We start from the raw sequence: 10,522 nt of genomic DNA, 5'->3' as shown, positions 1-10,522 counted from the left end.
AAATTCGGTAAGATTAGCGAAGAAAATTCCTCCAAATAGCGACGAAGGGTCGGAAAGATAATCGGGAACCGTTTTCCAGCGACTGGAGATGAAGAATGAGACGGATCACAAGGTTTTTAAGGAGAAAATCGCGTCTCTTGGAATTCTGTGTATCCCCACGGGCGTGTGGAAATTACTCACGCCCGTGCGCCTTACTTCGAGAGCGCCACAGGGGCGTATACACGTTCCTGTGCTTTCTCGGGAAAACGCTCCTTTGACTCTGACTGATCTCACATGGGCGTGTGGAAAATACCCACGCCTGTGCGCCAGACCCACAGGGGCAGACGCACGCCCTTGTGGCTTCCCTGGTTATTTGAGAAAAATATCAAGTCGCCCACACGCCCGTGCGGAAATTCCCCACGGGCGTGGGCATTCACATGCCTCAACTCACAGGGGCGGCCGCACGCCCCTGTGTTTTCTCGGGATGGAGGGAGCAACCTGCAGAGTTTCGCACGGCGTGCGGAAATTACCCACGCCCGTGCGTGGTTCACAAGGTCACCCACAGGGGCGAGTCTACGCCCCTATGTGTTCTCGGGAAAATCTGCCCAACTTTACAGAAAGGCACATGCCCGTGTGGAAATTACCCACGGGCGTGCGCCAGTCGCATGGTCGTCCACAAGGGCAGCCGCACGCCCCTGTGCCCTCTCTGGAAGAGTTCACAGTACACACCCACGAGCGTGTAGAATTTCCACACGCCCGTGTGTTTTCTCTGGATGACTTAGAAAAACCTGCAGGCTCTGCAAAACTAGTCTGAACATGTTTACACACTCAGAGCCTGCCCAATTGTGCAACATATACCAGATAAAAACACAAAATAGAAATCAAACGACCAAACTTCGCCAATTCTCAACAAAACATACAATGAATTCTTTTAGAAACCCACAATAAAATCGCAGCACAAGCACTCAAAAATTGAAACACCAACACTTAACAATTTATTCATGCAAACAAACTAAACTAAAAGTACGAAAAAATAGTAAACACTTGGGTTGCCTCCCAAGAAGTGCTTGTTTAACGTCACTAAGCTTGGCGTATCTTTCTTACCTCACGGTGGCTCATGAATGAAGGTGTCCCTCTTACCCATAACTTGAAAGCATGATGAGCAAAGTCTCTTGAGGGTAGAGGGTGCACTATAGGGCTTCGGACCACCTAACAATGGTTCGTCCAACTTTCTTGGCTCATGTACATCTCCAACAGTCTTGGGGCGTTTTCGGTGGCGTCTTCGAGCCCTCTTCATTTTCCGGAGCACCTTCTTCAAGATTCCTGGGGTAGATGTTTCCTCTCCAGTCGAACCAAGCATCATTACTTCTTCATTGCTCTCCTCTTGGTCGAACAAACCTTCATACGGATCTGGGTTGAACATTTTCTGTATATATTCATCAAAAATCTCATCAGTAGTGTCTAGAAAATACAAAGTGTCATCAAAATCGAGAGAATGCCGCATGGCTTCAGCAAGGCGGTAAGTGAGCTTATCATCTCTGACTCTCAACGTGAGCTCTCCGTCGTCCATGTCAATCAATGCTTTGGAAGTCTGCAAGAACGGTCTCCTAAGTATCAAGGGTACATCTGCATCCTCATCAACATCTAGCACAACAAAGTCAACCGGAAAAATATACTTGTCCACCTTGACAAACACGTCTTCAATGATGCCACTCGGATGTCGTATCGTTCGGTCCGCCAATTGTAAAGTCATCCGAGTAAGCCTAGGCTCACCCAAGCCTAGCCTTTGGAAGAAAGTATATGGCATGACGTTGATACTTGCCACTGAATCCGCCAATGCCATTTCCTCACCTAAGTTGCCGATGTTACACGGAATAATGAAGCTTCCCGGGTCTTTCTTCTTGTTTGGCATGTTCTTTTGCAACACCGCCGAGCATGAAGCATCAAGGACCACTGAAGCACTCTCCTCCAATTTCCTCTTGTTGGTCAATAGGTCTTTCAGGAACTTCGCATACTTAGGCATTTGAGCCAAAGCCTCAACAAAAGGAATGTTGATGTGGAGTTGCTTGAACAAACTTAGGAACTTCTTATACTAGTCATCCCCTTGGTTATTCTTTAATCTAGAGGGACAAGGGATTCCTGGCTTGAAAGATGGGGGTGCCACCTCTTTCTCTTTGTTTGCTCCCTTCTCAACCTCTATGACCTCGGGTGCGTGTTCTTTCGGCTTCTCACTCGGAAGCCACCCTTCAACCTCATGACCGCTTCTCAAAGCGATCACCTTCACATGTTCTCTCGGGTTTGTTTCCGTGTTGCTTGGTAAACTTTCATGTGGCCTTTCGGAAAGAGATTTCACAATTTTCCCCACTTGATTTTCAAGGTTGTGCAAGGAGGCGGTGTGGTTGTGAAGTATAGCCTCGACTGATTCAAACCTTGTATTTGCCGATTGAATAAATCTAGCCAAGTGCTTCTCCTAATCCGTCATTCTGGTTTCCAAGCCTAAAATTCTGTTTTCCACTTGAGGTGCTTGTTGTTGTTGGAACCCCGATGGCCCCATGGTCATCTGTGGTCCTTGATTACTCCATGAAAAGTTGGGATGATTCTTCCAACCTGAATTATAGGTGTTGCTGTATGGAATCCCTTGAGGTCTCATTCCATTACCTACAAAGTCAACATTCTCAACTGAAGAAACATCACCTATGATGATTAGGCAATCGGAAGGAGCATGTCTTCCACCACAACCGGTACAATTTGTCACGGCCGCAACTCTATTCGAAGCTATAAGATCTAGCTTCTTACTCAAACTCTCCACTTGGGCCGCCAATGAAGTTACCGCATCAATTTCATGGAGACCGGCCACCTTTTTCTTTTCCCTAGCGTTCCACTGGTAGCTATTTAACTCCATTTCCTTAATCAATTGACGTACCTCATCGGTGGTCTTGCTACCTAAGGTACCTCTTGCCGCCGCATCCAAGAATTGCCTTGTACTCAGGTTCAAACCATTGTAGAAGGTTTGAACAATCATCCACTCCGGGAATCCGTGTTGCGGACACTTGGGCAGGAGTTCCTTGAACCTTTCCCATGTCTCAAATAGAGACTCCAATTCCAACTGCATAAAGGATGAGATCTCATTCCTAAGCTTTGCTGATTTTCCAGGAGGGAAATAACGGGCTAGAAAAGCTTCTACCATCTCCTCCCATGTAGTGATTGATACCCTAGGTAATGAGTGTATCCACTGCTTTGCTTTCCCCTTTAAGGAAAATCGGAAGGCTCTCAATTTGATGGCATCATCCATTACACCATTTATCTTCAGCATGTCACACACCTCGAGGAAGCTCTTTATGTGACTGTTTAGATCCTCATCGGCCAAACCGTTGAATTGTGCGGACTGCTGCAGCATATGGATGAATGCATGCTTTAGCTCGAAATTCTGAGCTGTGATTGGGGGACGCACAATACTCGATTGTGTCCCCAACACTGAAGGTCTAGCATAATCGGATAGTGTCCGTTGTTGCTTATTTTGTTCTGCCATGTTGTCAGATCCTTCTACTTCCAAATCAGCTGGATTAGGCTGTTCTTGTACAGGTTCTTTCCCTTTCCTTCGAAGTGTCCGTTCAAGCTCAGGGTCTCCTTCAATCAATATTGATGGATTCCCTCGGGTCATAACCTAGAGCTGCACCAAAAGTAAAGAAAAAGAAAATCAGAACGATGATAGAATAAGAAGATATGAAATAGAATGTGTAGTCAAATAGCTAAGAAAACAAAGTGTAAAGTATCTCTAAACGCCTAGCTCCCCGGCAACGGCGCCAAAAACTTGACAAGTACCCCTTGCTTATATCCCGCAAGTGCACGGGTTTGTCGAAGTAATAATCCCGGGTGAGCGGGGTCGAATCCACAGGGAGTAGGGAGTAAAGACACTTAATTCGATTCTTAGCTATGTGGAGTATCAACAATGATAAGTATGATAATGATTCAATTCTCAACAATTAAAAGCAACAAGTAAGAGAGCAAAAGTAAGGAGGAGGCAAGGCCATCGATAAAGATGGGGTACTCGGATGATGCTTCACCTAGGATAATCGCTTCAAGTGCAAGAACTCTCTATTATGCTTCCTAATCAATGAAATGGTGAGTCGTGGAAATCCTTACATACATAGTCCCAAATCTAAGGTCAACTATGCCAAACTCTATTCATGTCCCGGAGGAGAGATTAAGTAACCCTTCAACCTCGCACTCGAACAAAGTTGCAATGGGCTCTAGGGATTCCATGTGATAAATCACTTCCTAGTTATATACCTAACCCTTTGGTCCAGGCGGAAGGTCCCTAGCCACAATTAAGCCCTAGATACTAAGATCCCCTCAACGCTTCACTCCATTGCACGCGCAACTAGGCCCCAGCGAAGGTTCATCCCTTAGACCATTCACTCTATTATGGCCGCAAAGAACTCAAGGAACAGAGATAGAATCTATCACGTCGGAGGGGAAAGGGGACGCTCCTGTACCTCTCGACTCACCCTCTCAACCCTCTCCAACCTAGCTTTGTCTAACGCTCGTGGTGTGTCACTCACTCACAAGGTTACCAACAAGAACTCTCAACCCTAGTGTCACTCTAGGGGAAATGTTCATACAATCAAGCATTCAAGGTTGGAACTCACAATAAACATCAATTTATTGAAAGCATAATAAAGAAGTTCAATGAAACGAATAAATCTAGGGTTCACAATCACCAAAGTACCCACAAGGGGTTTAGCTCTCCATTGAGCTTAGTACAATCAAAGAAATCGAATGTAAAAGCAATGAATCCATAAAGAAACACCCTCGATGGTCGTGTCGATGGTCTTGTGGAAAGTCCTCTACTCGTCGTCCAAGGATTCCTTCGTCCAGTATAGGATACGCCTCGATCGAAGCTCTCCTACCAACCTTCTTCCTAATGGAATCACGATGTCGGAGCCATAGAACCTCTCCAAAACCTTGGCGAATACCCCTCGAAACCCTAGCCGAAACCCTCTCACCAGTTGGGGAAAAGATGGAGAAAAGAATACTGAAATCGGGGCTGAAATCGGCTTTAAATAGGGCTAGAATCGGGCGCCTACATGGGCGTGTATGATGTCACACGCCCCTGTGGAATTTCCACACGGGCGTGGATAATTTCCACACGCCCGTGTGGATTCTCTGTTTCTCTGATTTCTCGGCCGGGCTACTACAGTATTTGCTACAGTGTTTTGCTACGTTAACCTTCTATAGTACTCTGGCAGAAATACTCCCGAATTCCATACTTTCATTGGGGTAACGCAAACGGGCACGCGTTTACGTTGTGAATCACTTGCTTCTTCAATGATGTACACGTTGGTGGATCTCTTGTTCTTATATGCATAAATCAGAATGCTCGAGTGTGGCTGCCTTCGTGCCCCTCCAAATGAATGTGCTCACTCGAATACGAGGAGGTTGGCACACACTCTAGCATCTCACACCTGACCTATGTCTTCGCGTTTGAACCTTAGCAAGATCTCCTCCAAAATAGGTGCATTATGATCCACATTGGCCTATTTCCTTTATACCCGGCCTCACAACCCTACCTGCATAAAAGTAACATAAAAACACACATATTAATGTAAAAACCTGAGAAAAGTAATGCTCAACATAAGGAATGAACGCTTTGTATTCATATCGCACAAGCACTTATCAGTCATTCCTGAGGAAGAAGGTTGGTAGGGGAGCTTCCGTCGAGGCGTATCCTATACCGAATAAGGGAATCCTTGGACGACGAGTAGAGGACTTTCCACAAGACCATCGACATGACTATCGAGGGGGTTTCTCTATGGATTCATTACTTTTACATTCTATTTATTTTATTGTACTTAGCTCCATTGAGAGCTAAACCCCTAGTGGGTACTTGGGTATTTGTGAACCCTAGGATGTATTTGTTTCATTGAATCTCTTTATTATGCTTTCAATTAATTGATGTTTGTTGTGAGTTCCAACCTTGAATGCTTGATTGGATGAACATTTCCCTTAGAGTGACACTAGGGTTGAGAGTTCTTGTTGGTAACCTTGTGAGTGAGTGACACACCACGAGCGTTAGACAAAGCTAGGTTGGAGAGTGTTGAGAGGGTGAGTCGAGAGGTACAGGAGCGTCCCCTTTCCCCTCCGACGTGATAGATTCTATCTGTGTTCCTCGAGTTCTTTGCGGCCATAATCGAGCGAATGGTCTAAGGGATGACCCTCCGCTGGGGCTTAGTTGCGCGTGCAACAGAGTGAAGCATTGAGTTGATCTTAGTATCTAGGGCTTAATTGTGGTTAGGGACCTTCCACCTGGACCAAAGGGTTAGGTCTATAATTAGGAAGAGATTTATCACTTGGAATCCCTAGAGCTCTTTGCAACTCTATTCGAGTGCGAGGTTAAGAGGTTATCTAATCTCTCCTCCGGGACATGTATAGAGTTAGGCATAGTTGACCTTAGATTTGGGACTATGTAATTAAGGATTTCCATGACTCACCATTGCATTATTAGGAAGCATAATAGAGGGTTCTTGCACTTGAAACAATTATCCTAGGCAGAGCATTATCTGAGTACCCCATCTTTATCGATTGCCTTACCTCCTCCTTTACTCGTGCTATCTTACTTGTTGCTTTTACTTTTGAGAATTGAATCATTGTCACACTTATCACTATTGATCTTTCACATAGCTAAGAAGCAGATTAAGTGTTTTTACTCCCTACTCCCAGTGGATTCGATACCCGCTCATCCGGGATTATTACTTCGACAAACCCGTGCACTTGCGGGATATACGCAAGGAGACCTTGTCAAGTTTTTGGCGCCGTTGCCGGGGAGTAGGTGTTTAGAGATACTTTACACTTTGTTTTCTTAGCTATTTCACCATACATTCTATTTCATCTCTTCTTATTCTATCATTTTTCTGACTTTTCCTTATTTCTTTTTGATTGCAGAAAATGATTAACATGTTTGAGTCATTTGACACTATCATGAGGATGGTTGAAAACGTGGAGCAGAAAGTTCAAACAGTTCCATTGCACGACATACCATGTTATTCTCATCATGAGCAGTATACAACTAAACAGCCAGTAGAAGAATCAGCTGAAGAGTACATCGCCAGGATTCAAGGGCAAAACTGTGAATTAGATAATGTGATAAAGCAGTTTGAGAGATCCACGTCTGTGTCAATGAGTGATCAGTTGGAGGAAAGTGTAGAAATAATCCTTGCTCAGTTTGATTCTTCCTATCAAGACCAAAGGTAAGAACTCTTTTCAGTGGGAGTTGCTATTTCAAAAGTAGAACTATGTGGAATGGACACGTTGATATCCATTGCAGATTATAAAGAAATAGGTACCCAAGTGGAAGAAGAGGTGAATAACTGTGAACATGATGAAAATGATTTCGAGGAGATTGATAGATTGAAGGAGGGCAGCTTGCGCCCATCAATTGTTGAACCACCAGAACTTGAGCTTAAAACTCTTCCAGCATATTTGGAATATGCATTCTTAATGGAGGACTCTAAACTCCCTGTGATTATAGCTTCAAACTTGTCTGCGGAGCAAAAGGATAAGCTTGTTAGCATGTTAAAAAAGCACAAATCAGCTATTGCATGGAAGATCTCCGACATTAATCGTATAAACCCATCATTCTACACTCATACGATCCAAATGGAGGATGACAACAAATTTGTGATCCAACCTCAGCGAAGATTGAACCCGAATATGAAGGAGGTTGTCAAAGCGGAGGTAATAAAACTTTTGGATGCAGGAATCATCTACCCCATATCCGACAGCAAGTGGGTGAGCCCGACCCAAGTTATCCCAAAAAAAGGAGGAATGGCAGTAGTAAAGAATGAAAAGAATGAGTCAATCCCAACTAGGACAGTTACTGGTTGGCGAGTTTGCATTAACTATAGAAGACTGAATGACGTCACTCGGAAAGATCATTTTCCTTTACCATTTATTGACCAAATGTTGGAACGACTAGCGGGGCGTCATTTCTACTATTTCCTTCATGGCATGTCGGGATATTTCCAAATCCCAATAGCCCCAGAAGATCAGGAGAAAACCACATTTACTTTCCCTTATGGTACTTTTGCTTATAGAAAAATGCCTTTCGGGTTGTGTAACGCTCCTGCAACATTCCAGCGCTGCATGACTGCCATTTTTTATGACTTTCTCGAAGATATTATGGAAGTTTTCATGGATGATTTTTCAATGTTCGGGGACTTTTTCGATGCTTTCTTAAATAATTTGGAAAGATTATTAATGAGATGTGAAGAGACGAATCTCATCCTCAACTGGGAGAAGTATCACTTTATGGTGCAAGAAGGCATTGTCCTTGGACATAAGATTTTCCAGGCAGGTATGGAGGTGGATAAGGCGAAGATTGAGGTAATTGAAAAGCTTCCTCCACCTACGAATGTGAAAGGTATCCGCAGTTTCTTGGGTCATGCAGGTTTTTACAGAAGGTTCATTAAGGACTTTTCGAAGATCTCCCAACCATTGACCGAACTCTTGGAGAAGGATACCCCTTTTTATTTCGGAAACAACTGTCTGAATGCATTTAATGTGCTAAAAGAAAAGTTAGTGCAGGCACCAATCCTGACAACACCGAAGTGGGATGAACCGTTGGAAATAATGTGTGATGCTAGTGATTATGCAGTGGGAGCGGTCATGGGTCAGAGGAGAAATAAGCAATTTCAACCGATCTATTATGCTAGCAAGACACTCACAAGTGCACAAGAGAATTACACTACTACTGAAAAGGAATTATTAGCAGTAGTACTTGCTTTCGATAAATTCAAACCATATCTCATCCTATCTAATGTCACAGTGTTCACAGATCATTATGTACTCCGTTATCTCATGAACAAGACAGATGCGAAGCCGAGATTGATTCGGTGGATATTGTTGTTGCAAGAATTTGATATGGAAATAAAAGATAAAAAGGGGACAGAGAATGTGGTTGCAGATCATCTGTCGAGATTAGAAGATTGTGAGGGGCAAGAACCGGCGAGCAAGGAAATTAATGATTTCTTCCCTGAAGAGCATATGTATGTGGTACAGAATTCATAATCAAGAGATACTCCATGGTTCACAGATTTTGCGAATTATCTGTCAGGAAGGATATGGAAGCAGGGTTTAAGCTTTCAACAGAAGAAGAAATTTTTCAGTGACCTTAAGAATTTTTTCTGGGAAGATCCTTACATGTTCCGTATTTGTGCAGATCAGGTGGTGCGAAGGTGTGTTTCTGGGGAGGAAGGTTGGAACATCATTGCGCATTGTCATTCAGGCCCAGTGGGGGGGGGGGCATTATGCATCAAGTCGAACTGCAGAGAAGGTTTTAGCCGCTGGGTTCTATTGGCCGACCTTATTCTAAGATGTTCATCAATTCATTTTTTGATGTGATAGTTGTCAATGGGCTGGAAACTTATCACGAAGGGACGAGATGCCTCAAAATCCAATGCAATTTTGTGAGGTGTTTGATGTATGGGGAATTGTTTCATGGGACCATTTCCAAAATCCAATGGCAATCAATACATTCTGGTAGCAGTTGATTATGTTTCCAAGTGGGTGAAAGCCCAGGCTCTTCCAACTAATGATGCAAGAACAGTGGTGAAGTTTTTGAAGAAGTTATTTACTCGATTTGGAACTCCAAGAATTATCATTAGCGATCGGGGAACCCATTTTTGTAACACACAATTGGCGAAAGTGTTAAAGCGTTATGGAGTTCATCATCGTATTGCTACTCCTTACCATCCGCAAACGAGTGGCCAAGTGGAGGTTACAAACAGAGAGCTCAAGAGAATCTTAACCAAATCAGTGGAGCAAGGGAAACGAGATTGGTCCAAAAGGTTAGATGACATACTTTGGGCTCATAGAACAGCATACAAAACCCCAATAGGGACCACTCCCTATAATTTAGTTTATGGAAAATCTTGCCATTTACCGGTGGTATTAGACCAGAAAGCATATTGGGCAATTAAAATGATGAATTTTGACTTGCGCAAATCTGGAGAGCAACGAATATTACATCTCAACGAGCTAGACTAATGGAGGATGAAGGCATATGAGAATGCAAGGATATATAAGGAAAGAATTCGGAAGTAGCATAACAAGGATATTAAGACTCCGAAGGACTTCAAAGCAGGAGGTCAGGTGTTATTATTCAACTCTTGCTTACATTTATTCCCGGGGAAACTCAAATAAAGGTGGTCTGGTCCGTATACCATAACCAAAGTTTCACCTCATGGAGCCATTGAAATTAACCATCCGGAGAAGGGCACATTCAAGGTGAATGGATATAGGTTGAAACCATACTATGGCGGAGAGATTTGTAGTGACAATAGAGAAGTATTCTTCCTCCATGAACCCCGGTGAGGTAAGGCAAGGTACGTCAAGCTTAGTGACGTTAAATAAGCGCTTTTTGGGAGGCAACCCAAGTGTTTACTATTTCTTATCTTCTAGTTTAGTTTGTTTTCATGAATAATTTGTTAAGTGTTTGTGTCTTGATTTTTAGATACTTTTGCTGAGATCTTCTTGCGAGCTTTGT

At 43.5% G+C, this 10,522-nt stretch overlaps 1 non-coding gene across 1 annotated transcript; it reads left to right on the top strand.

Annotated features, from left to right (window-relative positions):
- The first annotated feature begins 3,011 nt into the window (after window positions 1-3,011).
- On the top strand, window positions 3,012-3,118 carry LOC120268183. The gene has a single exon (XR_005538851.1). It is a non-coding gene; the product is annotated as a small nucleolar RNA R71 (small nucleolar RNA).
- The last annotated feature ends 7,404 nt before the right edge of the window (window positions 3,119-10,522 follow it).

The sequence above is a fragment of the Dioscorea cayenensis genome, chromosome 8, assembly GCF_009730915.1.
Source record: "Dioscorea cayenensis subsp. rotundata cultivar TDr96_F1 chromosome 8, TDr96_F1_v2_PseudoChromosome.rev07_lg8_w22 25.fasta, whole genome shotgun sequence".
NCBI lineage: Eukaryota > Viridiplantae > Streptophyta > Magnoliopsida > Dioscoreales > Dioscoreaceae > Dioscorea > Dioscorea cayenensis.
This window is presented reverse-complemented; position numbering and strand designations above follow the sequence as displayed.